This window comes from Hemitrygon akajei, chromosome 5 (genome assembly GCF_048418815.1).
Source record: "Hemitrygon akajei chromosome 5, sHemAka1.3, whole genome shotgun sequence".
In the NCBI taxonomy this organism is placed as follows: Eukaryota; Metazoa; Chordata; class Chondrichthyes; order Myliobatiformes; family Dasyatidae; genus Hemitrygon; species Hemitrygon akajei.
The window spans coordinates 122,585,125-122,598,850 of record NC_133128.1 but is presented as its reverse complement, the minus strand read 5'-3'; positions in this window follow the sequence as shown (position 1 = coordinate 122,598,850).

Sequence of the window (13,726 nt, the reverse complement as noted above, 5' to 3'; positions counted from 1 at the left end):
CGTAGATTTTTTGAATTGAATGATTTTCTACTTTCTAGTAATATTTATTCTAATTTTTTTTTAAACCATCAACTTTGGATAAGGCTTTTTAACATGGAAAATTAAGGGAATAAAAACTTTTTTAGATTTGTTTTTACAAGACTGTTTAATGTCCTTTTCACAGTTAATGGATAAATATGATATCTCTAATACACATTTTTTCAGATATTTACAGGTTAGGAATTTTTACGTGATTTTTTACCGAATTACCCCTTGGCCAGTCCTTTAAATTTGGCTTATGCTATTTTTCAGCTTAAACTTTTTCAAAAACGATTAATAGCTATAATTTATAAACTGTTATTGAATGAATGCTCGCATGTCGCTTAATGATAGGGTTTAACGAATCTGGGAAGTAGAACTTCAACATTCACTTTCAGACAATCAATGGAGCAAAATGTATTATCTAGTCAATAATTCATCTATCTGCGCACGTCATACCTTAATTCAGTTTAAGATAGTACACAGGGCCTATATGTCCAAAGATAAATTGGTGCCTATTTTTCCTAATATAAACCCTATTTCTGACAGATGTAACGCAGAAGTGGTTACTCTAACGCATATTTTTTGGTCATGTGTAAGCTTAAACAATTTTTGGAAGGATGTGTTTGGAATATTATCTAAAGTTATAGATGTGGATGTTCAACCTAATTCACTTACAGCAATTTTTGGGATTATTCCAGAGGAAGCAAGCAAAGTGTCTGCTTCTACTCAACATATGATAGCCTTTTCAACTTTACTGGCCAGGAGAGCTATTTTGCTACACTGGAAAGAATCTAACCCACCTACTGTTTTTTATTGGCTCTCCTCCATTATGTCATGTCTAAGCTTGAAGAAAATTAGAAGCCGGACATTTGATACATCCTTTAATTTTGAACAAGTCTGGCGACCCTCTATTCAGTATTTTCACATGGTTTAATTTAGTCTTTATTTATTTATTTATTTATGTTTCTTTATTCTCTTTTGGGAAAATCCTTATCCATGAATGTTCGTGGATGACTAGAAGGATGATTTTTTCTCTCTCTTTCTTTTTTTAAAATTTTATCCTCAATTGGACTGCCCAATTTTTCTTTTTCTTTCTTTTTTCATTCTCTTTTACTGTTCCAGTTTAGTTAGCGGTTTTTTTTTCTCTTTATCATATAAAATTTCCAATCTTCTTTTTTATGATTGTTATGAGGAGTTGTAGTTTTTTCTGTCCATTGTGTATATAACAGCGTAACATTTTACCTATCTGATTTTAACATTATATACTTTCTGTTTTTTTATTGCTGTTTATATGTCTTTTATATTATCTGTTTGCTAAACTCCTCCTCTGATTTGTATATTCTTTATTTGAAAATCAATAAAAATATTGAAAAATGAAATGAAATGAAAACGAATGGGATAACATGACGATGTTAACTCTGTAAGTTGTTACAAAGGCCGCACTTGGAGATTTGTGTACTTTCTGACACATCGTTTTCGGGCAGACCTGTTAACTGAGAGCCAAAAGCTTTATCGGACTCCAGTCCATCTGCTTTCGCAGGAGAGCTGGGCCATAGTGGAATCAGAAGTGACAAAATGGGGGTGCGGGGGTGCGAGGTGATAATCACATTATGAAGGCACGTGTTGTGTAAATGATCGTTCACTGTTAACCAGGGTAGGCAGACCATATAGTGGGGTGGAGCTTAGAAGCATGGTGAGAGGGAACGGCAGATACAATGGTGTCATTTAATAAGTACTTGGATAGATGCATGCAGAGCGCGGCTAATACGGAGAATTATGAGCGGGAAATTTTGACTAGCTTGCCTGCACTCTCGGATCAGTTGGTCCAAGTGTCTTCTTTCTGGGCAGTGCACATTTTGTTAACTGAATTAACAGCAAACATGAGTACACGAAGATGGAACAGAGCCGTTATATTATCACGGTATGAAAACTCTTTGTCGCTCCGTGTGGCGGATTACACTCGTCAAGCAAGCAAGCGAAAATAAATCAGTTCAACTAAGCTGTACAAACACTTAACAGCAAATTGTATTTATACAGTAATTCATACAACATCAAGGTACGGTAGTAACTCTGACATTATGTTAGACATTGTTAAGTATCTACATTCGATCCTAACCTCCTCCCCTTCACTTTTATAATTTTGCACGACTGCACAATTCTCTAACATTAGTAATTTGCACCTGTAAACACAGTCACTGACAGAAAGAAAATGACTGGGAACCTCCGCCATATCAAAGCAGCTAGCTAACATTCTGATTGGCTCAGTTGTTTTCGATCTCCGTTTTCTATATCTACTATTCTCAGTGTGTTTGTCTTCTTTTATATTCCATCTTTTCTTCAAGATCAATAATTGGATATCAGGGGCTCAAAATGAACTAAGTTCCAGTACAGTATTTAATGCCATCTAATAGAAACGACAATGCGAGAACGGAGAGGTGCAGATTTCTGTGCCATATCTCCAGACGTAGCAGCGGGTATATATGAAGATACCAGCAACAAATTACAATTCTCCGACGTACACATACAGGAGCTGAAATTGGATGATAGTTATCTATAATTGATATTTTATGTTGCGAACTAAACGAGGCTCTACCGACTTACCAGGAACCCCAAGAACAGCCAAAATAGGATAATATATCTTCTGGATCATGCGAATGACCGTAAGTATCCTCCACTGAAAACTCATATCCATATTATAGTGCAATTTCTAATTCCTCTGGTCGCCGTTGGCAGTTGTCTACCTGAATGTCGAATGGCGTTTGAAAAAGAACCCAGTTTAAATAGCAAAAAATAAAGAATCCTCCCTTGGGGCTAATAGGTCTGCTGCTGATCACAATCCGGAACAAGTTTTTTTTTAATTAATTCCCTTCAACATATTGTGTATGTGTTGCATAATATTCTGGAGTCCTGGTGACGTGGTTGTATGGTGAAACTCGCACCACGCTGCAAAATTGTTGATGCACCACAGAGAAGACAAATTAAGTCCAAACAATTTTATGCTCGCACCAGATTTCATCGAGTTTCCCTCAAATTTTCCATCTCAACTGACCGGGCTATTCTGATTTATTTGCAACTTAAGACAAAGCTTGAATCTTTAAATCACGAACTTGCTTCGTTAAGTATCGTTACCTTCACAGTGTAAGTCAGAACATTGTCACCCCACGCCTGTAACATTTTAAATGGGGCAGTGGAATAACCCTGTTAATGTTCTGATATTTGTGCACACAGACTCCATTTACAAAGGAACTTTGAAGATCTGATCAATGTTTGATCTCTATTAAAGACATTGACACTGGCATTCTTCGATTTGCGTTGTTAACGGTTTGTAAAAAGTCACTATTGGCTAAAAGATAACGTTTTCCATCACGGACTGACTCCAGAGATTAGCTTAGCTGAACATCCCATGGAGAAATTGACACCAACATTCCATTTCTCTCCATGCATATTGTTACGTACTCGTGACACGTGACAGTGGTACCCTTGTCCCGTGACTGGGGTTGAAGCTATACTGGACTTGAAGTAATGGTCTTGTGATGGTGCAGTGACGTCATTTTCCCGCCAGTAGAGGTCATGTGACAGGTTTTTTTTACAGGGTATAAAAGGAGGACCCCTCCCTGTGAGGTGGGGCAGTTCGTGGCTGGATATGCCATGTTGACTTCATGCCGCTGCGTGATCTAATGTTATGACGCAGTTTAGTTGAAAGATGAAGTTTTATCTAATGCCTAAAGTTTAAAAGGTCATTTCCAGCAGTTTCTTTACAATACTGCTAGTTGAGAATCAGTGGAGAGTGAAGATCGGAGTTCGGGAGTTAAAGATCGAGGAGAATCGATTTCGACGGTGAAACAGGTTCGACCTTGTTTGATCCTTATTCGGAAGGAATTCGTTGACTGTTCTCGTGTTAATCCCTGTGAAATATCAGAAAGGATTGAGAACGGTGTTATAAAGGAAAGGTCAGTGCCTTTAAGCCGTTTCGTTTCGGTATGTAAATTCTTCGAGGAAAAAGTTCGATCTTGGGAACCGAAGCAACACGACGTGAAAGAGAATTTAAATCATCTTAAAAAGTCTCTCCCTTAAATGGACTGTGAGCATTCTGAACTTTTGGCAATACTACTTTGAAGAACTGTTTTTGCAACATCGCTTTAAGAACTGTTTAAGCTTCACTACTTCAAGAACTGTTTAAGCTGCCGCACAGCAGCTGATTGCCGGTTACGTTAGTGATTTGTTTACTTTCGGGGGTTTGTTTTCAGTGTTTAATAAACGTGTTATTTGTTATAAAAACCCCTGCCTAATTCATATATTTATTGTTGCCTGAATCCGTAACATAAATATGGGGGCTGCGTCTGGATTGGATCATTTGAGTTTAAATGCTTGTTAAATTTTGAGTCGGTGTTCTGGAAACGGGGAATTCTCGATTCTTTTGTTTGATTGGCTTGTGAGTGGTATTCGGCAACAATGAATATTGATGAGTTTATGGTTTTGCCTGGCGCGGAGTTGTTAGTGAAGGCAAAAATAAATGAGGTATCTGAGATAGTTAGTAGATTGCAACATAAAGGTATTTTGCAGACTACATCAAAGGCTGTAATACAGAGAAAAATCGAGTCACACTATGTGGATTCGGGTGTTTTTGGTGAATCGACTTTAGAGTCGTTTCCAATAAGTAATCTGGAGCTGCAGTTGCAAATCGAACAAATGAAGTTGGAGCGTTGTAGGTTAGAAGATGATCAGAAACAAAGGGAATTCGATTATGCAATGGCAGAATTAAGGTCTGGGAATCAGTCTTCTGGTTCTAAAAAGCCGTTTTGTTGCTAGTCAAGAAAATAAATTGGTTCCTCCATTTAGTGAAACAGAAGTGGAAAGATATTTCCAACATTTTGAAACGATTGCTCAGATTTCAGAGTGGCCGAAAGATAAATGGTCAGTGTTGTTACAGAGTGTAATTAAAGGCAAAGCACAACATGTTTACACAGCTTTAACTGCTGCACAAGCATTAGATTATGATTTTGTGAAAATGCATATTTTAAAGTCATACGAATTAGTCCCAGAAGCGTATAGAGAAAGATTTAGATGTTTGAAGAAGACTGTGGAAAAGACTTATGTGGAATTTGCCTATGATAAAGCTATGAGTTTTGAGAGATGGGTTTCTTCTAAAAATGTAAATGAGGACTATGGTACATTGAAAGAGCTGATTTTAATGGAGGAATTTAAAAGAAGCACTCCTGTTGAAGTAAGGACCTACTTAAATGAGAGGGATACTGATAAATTGCAGGACTGTGCTAGATTAGCTGATGAGTATGTTTTAATCCATAAGAATAAATTTCCTCAGGGCAGAATTTTTAAGAGGAAAAATAACACGGATACTCAAGGTAAATCAGAAATTAAATCAGAAGTTAATGAGAAAGGTAAGGAGGAAGGAAAACCTGTGAAAGAAAGACAGTTTGGTCTTATTTGTAACTATTGTAAGAAACCTGGCCATGTAATAGCTAACTGTTTCAGATTGAAAAAGAAAGAGAAGGAAGCAGTTTCAGATGCTTGTGTGCAACACACTGAAGCACCTGTAAAATTACAGGGTTTGGTAAACACAAATGAGGTTTGGTTTGAGTCTGACCAAGCTAAAAAGGGATATGATCATTTTATAACTGAAGGGTTTGTATCCTTGAAAGAAGGATCTACTCTGGTGCCAATAAACATCCTTAGGGATACTGGAGCTTCTCAATCACTGATGTTAGACAGTGTATTGAAGTTTAATGAAGAGTCTGATACTGGTGAGGTAAATTATATAAGAGGTGTTGGGAGTGATTTTATGCCTGTACATTTACAGAAAGTAAATTTAAAGTCAGGGTTAGTTGCAGGATTTGTTAAAGTAGGATTACAGCACAGCTTACCTGTGAAGGGTATTTCTTTATTGTTAGGTAATGACTTGGTAGGTGGACAAGTTTTTCCTGAAGTGCATTTGACAATGGAGTCAGAGGAACCAGAGATGAAATCTAACACAGATTCTTCCTGTGTTGTGACTAGAGCTATGGCTAAAAAGATTGATGAGCAGAATGAGGTTGTTACTCGTGACTGTTCAACTCAGAATTCGAGTTTTGAGAATGTGTCAGAGACTTTCTTACCTTCGTTGATTGAACAAGATTATTGGAGTAAGTCTGACTATGAAGATTTATCTCTGTCTCGGAAGGAGATGATAGCAGAGCAGAATAGAGACCCTGAGATTATAAAATTAAGAGAATAAGCTTTACTAGATAGTGAAATTGAGAAGGTGCCAGTAGGATATTACTTGGAAAAAAGAGTGCTGATGAGGAAGTGGAGGTCACCCACAATTCCTGCAAGTGAGGAATGGAATGTTTATCAGGTAGTTGTCCCTAAAGTTTATCGAAATGAGATTTTGACTTTAGCTCATAGTGTGCCTTTAGGTGGACATCGAGGGGTAAGAAAAACTGTGGACAAGATTTTAAAACATTTTTACTGGCCTGGTCTAAGAAAAGATGTGGCGATGTTTTGTAAAACATGCCATACTTGTCAAATTGTGGGTAAACCAAATCAAGTTACACCAGTGGCTCCATTACAACCTATTCCAGCATTTGGTGAACCATTTTCTAAAATTATTGTAGATTGTGTTGGTCCATTACCAAAGACAAAAACTGGCTATCAGTACTTGTTCTCTATCATGTGTACTTCGTCTAGGTTTCCAGAGGCAGTACCACTTAGGAATATAAAAGCTAAAACTGCAACAAAGGCCCTTATGAAATTCTTTACTTATTTTGGATTATCTAAGGAAATACAAACTGATCAAGGCAGTAATTTTACGTCTGGATTGTTTCAACAGATAGTTTATAAATTGGGAGCTAAGCAAATCACTTCGTCTGCATACCATCCAGAGTCGCAAGGTGCCTTGGAGAGGTTTCATTCGACCCTCAAGAATATGATTAGGACATATTGTGTGGAAAATGAAAGTGACTGGGATGAGGGTATAAACTTACTTTTATTTGCAGTAAGGGAATCGGTACAGAATTCTTTAGGTTTTAGTCCATTTGAACTTGTGTTTGGGCATAGAGTTAGAGGACCTTTAGCTTTATTAAAAGAACAGTGGATTAGTGAAATACATACTAATTTGTTGGACTATGTTTTGAAATTAAAGGACAGGTTACATAAAGCTTGTAGCTTAGCCAAGGAAAATCTAAAGTAGGCTCAGGAGAAAATGAAAACTTGGTATGATAAAGAAGCTAGGATGAGGATGTTTAAGCTTGGATATAAGGTGTTGGTTCTTTTCCCAGTGCAGACAAATCCTTTACAAGCTAGATTTCATGGTCCTTATGAAATTGTGTCTAAAATCAATGATGTGGATTACGTAATAAAAACTCCAGATCGTAGAAGGTCAACATAACTTTGCCATATAAATATGATAAAACCATATTTTGGGAAACAATCTGATACTGTGACTGTTGTGGTTAGTGAGAATGAGTTTGATTTAACGAGGAACATGATAGATGATTCATCTGAATTTCATTCTAAATCCAACATTGTTTCTGTTAGGTTACCAAATTCAACCATTCTGGAAAATATTGATGAGAAACTAGCACATTTACAGCTGGAGCAGAAACAGCAGATGAAGGAATTAATTTTTAAATATAAGGATTTGTTTCCAGATGTTCTGAGAAGGACTACTATAGCTTCACATGATGTAGATGTTGGAGATGCCAAACCTATTAAACAACACCCATATAGGATGAACATAGAAAAATGTGAACTTGCTGAGAAAGAAATTAAATATATGTTAGAGAATGATATTATTAGACATTCTAACTCGAATTGGAGTTCACCATGTGTTATTGTGCCAAAACCAGATGGTAGTATTAGGTTTTGTATGGACTATAGGAAGGTGAATGCTGTAACGAAATCAGATGCATATCCAATTCCTAGAGTAGATGATTATGTAGATAAAGTTGGAAAAGCAAAGTTCCTTACAAAGATTGATTTATTGAAAGGGTATTGGTGTGTTCCATTAGCGGACAGAGGTAGAGAGAATTCTGCATTTGTAACTCCATCTGGGTTATATGAATATAATGTTCTTCCATTTGGGATGAAGAATGCCCCAGGTACTTTCCAGAGGATGATTAACTCTGTGATACAGGGATTGAAAGATACTGATGCTTAAATTGATGATTTAGTGACAGGAAATGATACTTGGGAAGCACACATTATTGCGGTGGAGAAATTGTTTGAAAGGCTTTCAAAAGCTAACTTAACTATTAATTTAGCTAAAAGTGAATTTGGACATGCCACTGTGACTTACCTTGGTTATGTTGTGGGTCAAGGCAAGGTAGCTCCTGTTCAGGTAAAGGTTTGGGCAATTTTAGAGATTCCCACTCCAACGGGGAAAAAAACTCTCAGAAGATTCTTGGGAATGGTAGGATATTATCGAAAATTTTGTAAGAATTTTGCTAATGTTGCCCTTTCATTAACTAACCTTTTGCAGAAGAATGTGAAGTTTGTGTGGACAGTGCCTTGTCAAGAAGCATTTGAAAAATTGAAAACAATGATATGTCAACAACCTGTGCTTAAGGCACCTGACTTTGAAAAACCTTTTTCATTAGCTGTAGATGCTAGTGATGAGGCTGCAGGAGCAGTATTGATGCAAAGAAATGAGGGTGATGAGGTTGATCATCCAGTAGCTTACTTTTCTAAGAAATTTAATAAGCATCAAATAAACTATTCGACAATAGAGAAAGAATTGTTATCTCTTGTTTTAGCTTTAGAATATTTTGAGATATATGTTGGTACAACTCAAAGACCACTTATTGTTTACACTGATCATAATCCATTAGTTTTTCTGAGTAAGATGAAAAACAAAAACAGGAGATTATTAAATTGGAGTTTGATGTTACAAGAGTACAATATTGTGATAACTCACATTAAAGGTAAAGATTATGTGGTTGCTGGTTGTCTATCTCGATGTTGAATGTACAATGTAATTTTTTTAGTGTTTTTTTCTGATTGTAGCACTCCTACTGTATTGTAAGTTGTAAGATGTTATATGATGGTATTGTATATTGTGTATGTTATAAAATTTATACATTTGTTTTTCTTGTAAATAATTTTTAAAATTTTTGTTCTTGTCAGACCAAAAATGTTTTTTTTTTGGAGGGAGGTGTTACGTACTCGTGACACGTGACAGTGATACCCTTGTCCCGTGACTGGGGTTGCAGCTATACTGGACTTGAGGTAATGGTCTTGTGATGGTGGAGTAACGTCATTTTCCCGCCTGTAGAGGTCATGTGACAGGTTTTTTTACAGGGTATAAAAGGAGGACCCCTCCCTGTGAGGAGGGGCAGTTCGTGGCTGGATTTGCCATGTTGACTTCATGCCGCTGCGTGATTTAATGTTATGACGCAGTTTAGTTGAAAGATTAAGTTTTATCTGATGCCTAAAGTTTAAAAGGTCATTGCCAGCAGTTTCTTTACAATACTGCTAGTTGAGAATCAGTGGAGAGTGAAGATCAGAGTTCGGGAGTTAAAGATCGAGGAGAATCGATTTCGACGGTGAAACAGGTTCGACCTTGTTTGATCCTTATTCGGAAGGAATTCGTTGACTGTTATTGTGTTAATCCCTGTGAAATATCAGAAAGGATTGAGAACGGTGTTATAAAGGAAAGGTCAGTGCCTTTAAGCCGTTTCGTTTCACTACGTAAATTCTTCGTGGGGAAAGTTCGGTCTTGGGAACCGAAACAACACGACGTGAAAGAGAATTTAAATCGTATTAAAAAGTCTCTCCCTTAAATGGACTGTGAGCATTTTGAACTTTGAAGAACTGTTTTTGCAACATAGCTTTAAGAACTGTTTAAGCTGCCGCACAGCAGCTGATTTCCCGTTACGTTAGTGATTTGTTTACTTTTGGGGGTTTGTTTTCAGTGTTTAATAAAAATGTTTATGTTATTAAAAAAACCCTGCCTAACTCATATATTTATTGTTGCCTGAATCCGTAACAATATTCGCAACCGATTTAAATCTTTTGAAGTTCAGAGAGAAGCACTGGTGAAATGCGATCATTTTCAGCCTAACGTCACGTGCATGTCACGTAAACTAGTCACGTGTATGAAAGCATAATTGCCATCATTTATTAACGTGATATTTTCCGTTCCAGCGGTTCCCAATCCAGTTCACTAGTATGATGGTTCCTCATTTCAGACGCTCGGGACACAATTTTGCATAACTATGTGCCTGCCTACAAAACTTGATTGAAATCAATGCTGTTCTTAGTAATATTCTATCAGTACTCATATCCTTACAAATAGAAACAAGTATTGTTCCACGTAACTTGGCCCTGGACGAATCAAATTTTATTCTCCCAACATTGTCATCAAATAACCCTAATTCTACACCGTTTGCCCCAACTCTATCCATTACGTGTTCGTCTTTTTATACTTCCAGTCTTTCCTTCGGAATCACTAACTGGACATAAGGGACTTAGAATGAACAAAGGTCCAGTATTCGATGCCACTTATTCTTGGGCCACCGTGGTTGTCTCAGCATGTCGGTTTGATTGACTGGTGCGGGGGATTATATTGCCTGTTGGTGTCCTACTACCGGGATATTTGATTTTCATCGGTGTCACAGAGTCAGGATTCTGTGCCCCGAGTGCCAAAGGTCAAAACGAACATCCATGTGCATGTGCCCAACCTCCTTCAGTTAGAAAATATTAATGAGAATAAGAGAATATTTTCTGCATTCGCAGATCTCTTAGCAGTTTTGAGCGGAAAACAGGCTACCTCGCTAACACTCCGTTGAAGTTATGATGGCGCCCTTGAGCTATTGCTTGATTTCTTCCCTTCTCGATGGAGGTTGGCCTCCATTTCTGGTCCTTAGAGATGACTGTGAACCATTATGTGAGAGGGGCGTTGGCGTCGTGATTTACCAGGCAGTGGACTTCCACGACAGGGGCGATGTTTTACTTTCTCAAAAAGTAGGACGGCATCCCGTGACCCTGTATTCGTTATCGTAATCTTAACAATATTACTATTACAAATCATTACCCCTTACCCTTTGTGAACTCAGCCTTTGATTTATTGCAAACGGCCAACATTTTCACTAGGCTGTATCGCAGAAATGCCCGCACTTTAATTCGTATCAGGAACTTGTCTCCAATGATGGTCAGCTTTTTCAGATAATCACAATTGTTCAGCGAGAACAGAGAGAATTTCATGTTCCTAAAGTCTGCTTATATCTGATCCGTTCTTTCCCCTGAAACCTATTCATGGATTTGGATAAAACGGGACTAGCCCACTCCCACTTCTGTCAAGTAGATTCAGAGATTCTTGTGGCTTGTTAACTTTTATCGGAAACTTAATAAGAATTTTAGCTCCGTGGTTGCTCCCTTGATTAATCTCAGCAGAAAAGGTAGAGTTGATTCCATTGGACGCAGAGGAGAGTTTAGCCATTAATGTTGTGGTAGACCTTCCGACAACGGATTAGGACCTGTCTTGTCCCAACGTGCCATCTCGCATAAAATGTTGCATCCCTGTGTTTACCTTTCAAAACGGTTGTTACAAGCCGAGTTCAATTATGATAGAGGTAGCCGGGAAATGTTGGCTGTTATACTCGTCTTTGAAGGATGTCGGCACCGGCTGGAAGGAGCTGATCATCGTTTGTTGCATGGACGGATCATAAGAACTTAACGTATAAAAACCATGCCAAAAGATTTAACTCACGACAAACCCGCTGGACACAGGTTTTCAGAAATTTTAATTTTCTCAATACTTATCATGCGGGTTCCAAGTAAGCCCTCGAGGGAAGTAGTCTGATTCCCAGTGATGTTCCCCCATGTCGTTTTTTTTTCTTGCAGGCGAAGTTAGATCGGAGTTTCTCAAATCGGTGCACACATCCAGTGAAACTCTAAACTTACTTGCAGCAGGTCTTTGGGGTACATTGGTGTCTTTCCGGTATTGTCTCTGATAGCAGTCCACAATTCTCTTGCACGTTTTGGCAAACATCTTTTAAACTTATTGAAGCAACTTCAAAACTTCCTTCCAGGTTTCATCCGCAGACGAATGGCCAGACAGAGAGGACTATACAACATTTGGAAAACACTATTATTAGTTGCCTTCTTTCTGGTAAACAGTTCTCTTGAAGTGACCATTTAATTGGAGCACAGATAGCTCATAGCCCCCTTTACCAATATTGGCGTAACATGACACCTTTCGAATGCCATTTTGGGTTTCATCCTGCTCTACTTCCTGCGCGGAAGTGTTCTGTCCCCTAAATAGTCACCAAGCGCTTGAAGCAGCAACAGCTTCAAACCAAGAGGACTTCCCTCACTTACCTCGGCGAAGCAGCAATTCCATGACAACAGGAAGAAACTACAGGGTCCTTCTATTTGTTTAGTCAGCAGGTGTCGCCTTCTACCCAATACCTCTCTTGACACTTGAATCCCGAAAACTGGCTCCTCACCCGTTTGTATTGTTATTGGGATGAATCCTCTAATTGAGAGATTACAGCTTCCCACTCCAAATCTGTCCCACCTTTGCAGTCTCTAAACTTAAATCATTCCGCTGGAGTCTTTTAGCCTTTACTCTGGAGCCCATCCTTCTCCAAGAACCATAGACGGACAACCTGTTTACACTATCTGCAGAATGCTTGATTCCAGAGGAGTTAAGGAGCAAATACTGTATTTATTCGATAGTGAGTGGTACGGGCCAAAGGAAAGGAATTGGATCTGGACAGAGATGTTCTGAAACCCGGCCTGATTGCTGATTTTCATCGGTTTCACCCCAATCGCACTTAGCCACCAGGAGTCCAGGTTTGAAGTGGAGGTAATGTCACAAACAGGGATAATTTATTTTTAAAGATTTATTTTTCCTAGTTAGTATGTGGATTGTGGGTATGCGGTTTTCCAAGGATTGTTCCAAATTGATTTGCAAATGTCTCATCTGGTGCCATGGAAATTTTAACCTCTCTTTGTGTCTATTACTTTTATTCATTTTGGGGTAACTTAATAAGTACGGGAGTTAAAATGTCCTGCATTGTAGTTATTGTCTTTGCTGGTTATTTATTCCAAACCTAACTTCCAAACATCTCCGGGGTGTATTATAGGGCGCATGTGGAGCCGTTTTTGTTTTCCTGTGGCGGATCCTTGTCTGGTGAAACTCAAACCGAGTTCACCTGTGTATCGTGAGTGATTTCTGTTTTTCAATATTCTGTATAGTTTGCCTGAGTTCTTGTTAGGTTCTCCTCAGTTCTCCTAATTTCTATAATAAATATCTTGTTGTGTTTGAGTGCTGAATTTCCTGTGATTCCTACACTTGATTTCGCTAATGAACCTGGCACTCACACTCGGGTGTGGGGGCGGTTTGAGAAACGAGCATCCCATAGATAAGGGAAGCTAGGGCGTTCTGGTGGTGCAGAGGCTTGGGAGTAGAGTATGAATGGGAATGGGCGGTCGTCAAGGACAGGGACATCAGAGAGGTGGAGGGTGAAATTTTGTTGCTTTGACCGGGTAAGCAAATCCAGTAGGAGGGAATGTGTGTGGGAGGTGGGTGATTGGTGCAGTCCCAGAGATGAGTTGGAGAGAGACAGGGCGAAAGGGCGAAAGGAAAGTGCAAGAAATGGAAGTGGGTTAGAAGCGGACGTCTTGGAAACAGAGGTAGAACTTTCCAAGAGAAGAGGGTGGGAGGTGAGCGTATTATGAGGAGGTCCCAGAGAGGCCTGGTAGC